Raw genomic sequence first — 6252 nt, 5'->3', positions numbered from 1 at the left:
GGGCCCCTGGAGGACAAACCACACACACACACACACACACAAAAAGAGGTTTTAGCGGGCAAAAATAAAAATTGGGCGGCATATTCAACTGTGGGAGGCATCGCGGCCGCCCCTCCCGCTTCTTCTCTCCCCCTCCCCTCCAAAAAAAATTGGGCCGCATATTCAACTGTGGGAGGCATCACGGCCGCCCCTCCCGCTTCTTCTCTCCCCCTTCCCCCCCCCAAAAAAAAAATTGGGCCGCATATTCAACTTTGGGAGGCATCACGGCCGTCCCTCCCGTTTCTTCTCACCCCTCCTCCCCCCCAAAAAACAAATTGGGTGGCAGATTCAACTGTGGGAGGCGTCACGGCTGAACAGCAGTAGGGGAGGGGATGGCGGGGGCGGGTTTTCAGCGCAAAGTCAGGGGTGCGGGGTCTCAGGCGGGAAACCCGGCCGATTCTCCTCTCTCCCACCGCCACCCCCCCCCCCCCCCCCCCCCCCCCCCCCCCCCCCCCCCCCCCCCCCCCCCCCCCCCCCCCCACAACCCGACGGCACTGAGGCCAACTCGGATTCCAGCCCCTGGGTAGGATTGCCCCCCCCCCCCTCCCCCCCACCTCAGCGTCTCAGGGCCCGGGCACGGAGAGCCAGCACCATCCCAGGAATCTTACCCGCCTCCCCCGCTTGCGCTTTTACCGACAATCCTCCTCCCCCCCCCCCCCCCCCCCCCCCCCCCCCCCCCCCCCCCCCCCCCCCCCCCCACCTCTGCTTGGCAGAGTGGGGACCCCCCTCAGTGGGCATGGGCTGGAGGTGGCAGGGACGGTGGGGTGGGGGGTGGCAAGCGGGGTGTTTGGTTGGCGAGCGGTCAAGCGGCTACTCACGCCCTGCGAGGTCCAGATGCGATGGAGGTAATCGGGAGCTGATGAGTTAGCGGCCGGTGCTGCAGCGACGATTGGAAAGTATTGGGTGGGGGCAACAGCGAGGGTTACACCAGGACGGAGTGTCCCCACCTGCATCGGACTACCTGGGGAGCGTGACCATTGCACCCCCTGGAGGAGGGGAGGAGGATCTGCGGGCGTGGGAGGACCCACTCCTCCTGCTGCCCCTGCCCCCGCCCCCGCCCCCGCGTAAGCCATTTTGTCTCAGAGGGGATTCACCCATACCATTCAGATCACAGCCACTAATCCAGAGACTCGAGCCCCGTAACCGATATTGAGGGAGTGCCCGACTGTCAGAGGTTCAGATCTGCGGGAGTGCCACACTGTCGGAGGGTCAGTACTGAGGGAGTGCCGCGCAGTTGAAGGGTCAGTACTGAGGGAGCGTCGCGCAGTTGGAGGGTCAGTACTGAGGGAGCACCGCACTGTCGGAGGGTCAGTACTGAGGGAGCACCACACTGTTGGAGGGTCAGTACTGAGGGAGCGCCGCACTGTCGGAGGGTCAGTACTGAGGGAGTGCCGCACTGTCGGAGGGTCAGTACTGAGGGAGTGCCGCACTGTCGGAGGGTCAGTGCTGAGGGAGCGCCGCACTGTCGGAAGGGCAATATTTACCCCTCAACCAATCTAAATAAAAACAGATGACTTGGGTCATGATCACATTGCTGTTTGTGGGAGCTTGCTGTGCACACATTGGCTGCCTCGTTTCCTACATTCCAACAGTGACTGCTCTTTGACAAAAACTTCGGTGTCTGTGAAGAGCTTCGGGAGTTCCTGGCAAGGTGCAAGGCGCTGCAGAGGTGGGTATTGGAGGTCCCGCACAACTTGGTTTTTTTTCCATTAAGCACATGAATGATCATTTTTAAAAATTTTGTTCTACTTCGGACTTGGTTGCTTTTTATTGCCCTCGCCCATTGTAAAATTGCGGTGGGGGTGGGAATAAGACAAACCCATGGCTTTGCGGTGGATTTAAAAGCCTGTGGGCTTCCCTCTGCATGCACGAGAACATGCACACTTGTCCCTCTTTCAATGGGGTGTGTGTCCTGGAGGATTCAGTCTCCCACCTCTCTCCCTTAACATCTCCCTCTCCCACTCTCTCTCTCTCTGCACCTTAAACCCTCCTGCACTTTCTGCTAAATGTTTAACCTCAGCTGCTTTTATTTTTCTGCCAGCGAGACAGAAATGAGAAACCTCGTAGAAATATTGCCCCTGAAGGTAATTTTTAAAAATTCAAACATTCCCCTCACCCCCCCCACACCACCACCACCGCCCCCACTTTCAAGCGACATTTTTTTAAAGTCTCGCTGGGAGGAATCAGATGAAATCCCGCGTCTGATTTTTTTTTTCAAATGCATTCATCGTCGGCGCAGGTGGAACATGAATCCTGATGGATGTGAAGGGATGGCCTGGGAGGGTTTGGGGGGGGGGCGGCGAAATTCAGATCGTTGACCGTTTACAGCTCAGGAGGAGGCCATTCAGCCCCACGTGTCTGTACCGGCTCCCTTCAAGAGCGACTCACCCAGTCTCCACCCTCCTGCCTTTTGAGGGGAAGTGAGCCTTGCGAATATTTCTCCTCAGGTAAAGATCTAATCCCCTTTCGAAAGCCACGGTTGAACCTGCCTCCATCACACGCTGAGGCAGCGCTTTGCAGGTCCCAAGCACGCGCTGTATGAAAAAGCATTTGGCCCTCTGTAAGGTCAGCAGGCTCGTAAATAAGAACTAGGAGCAGGACTAGGCAATTCAGCCCCTTGAGTCCGCCCCGCCATCCAATACCATCATGGCTGATCTCATTTCGGCCTCAACTCCAATTTCCTGCCCTCTCATAACCTTTCAACCCGTTCTTAATTAAAAATCTGTCTATCTCCTTAAATTTATTCAGCGTCCCAGCATCCACTGCACTCTGAGGTAGTGAATTCCACAGATTCACCACCCTTTGAGAAAAGTAATTCTTCCTCATCTCTGATTTAAATCTACCACCCCTTAGCCTAAAACTATGGCCTCTCATTCTAGAATGCCCCACAAGGGGAAACATCTGCTCCACATCTACTTTTTCTATCCCCTTTAGCATCTTATACACCTCAATTAGATCTCCTCTCATCCTTCTAAACTCTAGCGAGAGTAGGCCTAAACTGCTTAATCTCTGCTCATAAGACAAGCCCCACATCTATGGAATCAATCTAGTGAACCTCCTCTGAACCGTCTCCAATGCAACTACTCCCTTCCTCAAGTAAGGGAACCAAAACTGTGCACAGTACTCCAGGTGCAGTCTCACCAATGCCTTGTGCAGTTGCAACAACACTTTCTTATTTTTATACTCTATTCCTTTAGCAATAAATGCCAAAATTCCATTTGCCTTCCTTATCACCTGCTGTACCTGCATACTAGCTTTCAGCGATTCATGCATGAGGTCACCCAGATCCCTCTGCACTGAAGCATTCTGAAGTTTCTCTCCATTTAAATAATAAGTCGCCTTTTTATTCTTCCGACCAAAATGGATAACCCCTCACTTATCCACGTTAAACTCCATCTGCCAAATTTTGGCCCATTCACCTAACCTGTCCATATCCATTTGTAAATTTCTTATTTCTTCATTGCAACTTACTTTCCCACCTATTTTGGTGTCATCTGCAAATTTAGCAATCGTACCTTCTATCCCTGAATCCAAGTCATTAATATAGATTGTAAATAGTTGGGGCCCAAGGACTGGACCCTGTGGCACCCCTTTAGTTACAGCTTGCCATCCAGAAAAAGACCCATTTATCCTGACTCCCTGCTTTCTGTTGGTTAGCCAATCCTCTATCCAAGCTAATACCCCTAACTCCGTGTGATCTTATCTTGTGTATTAATCTTTTGTGCAGCACCTTATCAAAGGCCTTCTGGAAGTCCAGTTATACTACATCTACAGGATCCCCATTATCCACTTTGCTTGTCACATCTTTAAAGAGCTCTAGCAAATTAGTCAAACACGATTTACTCTTCATAAAACCATGCTGACTCTGATGGATTGCATTTTGACTTTCCAAATGCCTCATTACTACTTCCTTAATAATGGATTCCAACAATTTCCCAATGACTGATGTGCACCTCAGGGCTCTTTAAGAGAGCGAGCTGGCCCCTTTAACAAGAGCTGGTGATGTAACAAATGACAGGCATGGGGGTAGCATTGGCAGGCTGCGGTTGCCCAGGTAACTGTGGCCCTGACAACATCAAACCGCACCCGCCCATCCCCCAACCCCCACTCTAGTGAGTTACGTCACCATCCCGCACCTCCCCCCCCCCAGAGCATGTGGCCATCACACAGAGAAGTGGTGTTCAAGAACCACTGTGTGAAGACTAGGTCCAGCTTCGCCCCCAGGCCCGATGTCAGGGTCAGTGCTTGCCCCCGCTCCAGCCGCGGCCCACACCACCCAGGTAGGGCAGGACGAGGCAACAGACCCTCACTGGCCTCCCTGCAAGATGGGCTGGTCGCATACCTTGAAACAATGTTTGACATTGCATTGCAGGTGAGTTCAGACAAAGCCGTATCTCCCCTGCCCCGCTGCCCTGCCAAACTCCACAAGGATTGAATTTAATTGGCAAGACTCCTACCCCCAGTGCAGTCGGCACTATCAAGGTAGGGATGAGGGTGTTATGGGGGTGAAGGCGGCGGACGGCTGCACCTGAGTTACACAGTCCTTATTGGAGGGATACAGGGAGTCATTAGTATGATATTACTGTGTGAGATATCACCTTGTCAGTGGGATATCACCAGCTCAGTGAGATATCACCATGTCAGATATTGTTTTGTCAGTGTGATATCATCAGATCAGTGAGATATCACCATATCCGTGAATTATCACCTTATTGTGTCACTGAGATACCACCTTGCCAGTGAGATATCATGTCTGAGATATTGTCTTGTCAGTGGGATATCACCTTGTCTGAGATATCACCATGTCAGTGTGATATCATCAGGTCAGTGAGATATCACCATATCCGTGAGTTATCACCTTATTGTATCACTGAGATACCACCTTGCCAGTGAGATATCATGTCAGAGATATTGTCTTATCAGTGGGATATCACCATGTCAGTGTGTTATCATCAGGTCAGTGAGATATCACCATATCTGTGTAAAATCACCATATCAGTGAGCTGTCAACTTGTTGAGATATCACATTGTCGGGATATCACCTTGTCAGTGGGACATCACCTTGTCAATGAGATATCACCATGTCAGCAAGATATCACCATGTCAGCAAGATATCGCCATGTCAGCATGATATTGCCATGTCAGCATGATATTGCCATGTCAGCGAGATATCGCCATGTCAGCGAGATATTAGCATATCTGAGATATCACCTAATTTGTGAGCTATTACCTTGTCAGTGAGGTATTACCATGTCAGTAAGATATCAAGATATTACCATGTCAGTGTGATATCACATCAGTGAGATATCACCGTACCTGTGAGATATCACCTTGTCAGTGTGATATCACCATATCAGTGAGATAGCACCTTGTCAGTGAGATATCACCTTGTCAGTGAGATATCACCATGTCAGATATTGTTTTGTCAATGTGATATCATCAGGTCAGTGAGATATCACCATATCCATGAATTATCACCTTATTGTATCACTGAGATACCACCTTGCCAGTGAGATATCATGTCTGAGATATTGTCTTGTCAGTGGGATATCACCTTGTCTGAGATATCACCATGTCAGTGTGATATCAGGTCAGTGAGATATCACCATATCCGTGAGTTATCACCTTATTGTGTCACTGAGATACCACCTTGCCAGTGAGATATCATGTCAGAGATATTGTCTTATCAGTGGGATATCACCTTGTCTGAGACATCACCATGTCAGTGTGTTATCATCAGGTCAGTGAGATATCACCATATCTGTGTAAAATCACCATATCAGTGAGCTGTCAACTTGTTGAGATATCACATTGTCGGGATATCACCTTGTCAGTGGGACATCACCTTGTCAATGAGATATCACCATGTCAGCAAGATATCACCATGTCAGCAAGATATCGCCATGTCAGCAAGATATCGCCATGTCAGCAAGATATCGCCATGTCAGCGTGATATCGCCATGTCAGCGTGATATCGCCATGTCAGCGAGATATCACCATGACAGTCAGATATCACCATGTCAGCGTGATATTAGCATATCTGTGAGGTATCACTTAATCTGTGAGCTATTACCTTGTCAGTGAGGTATTACCATGTAAGTAAGATATCAAGATATTACCATGTCAGTGTGATATCACGTCAGTGTGATATCACCATATCAGTGAGACAGCACCTTGTCAGTGAGATATCACCTTGTCAGTGAGATATCACCA

Source organism: Carcharodon carcharias, chromosome 37, assembly GCF_017639515.1.
Source record: "Carcharodon carcharias isolate sCarCar2 chromosome 37, sCarCar2.pri, whole genome shotgun sequence".
Classification (NCBI taxonomy): domain Eukaryota; kingdom Metazoa; phylum Chordata; class Chondrichthyes; order Lamniformes; family Lamnidae; genus Carcharodon; species Carcharodon carcharias.
Note: the sequence above shows the minus strand (reverse complement) of the source record.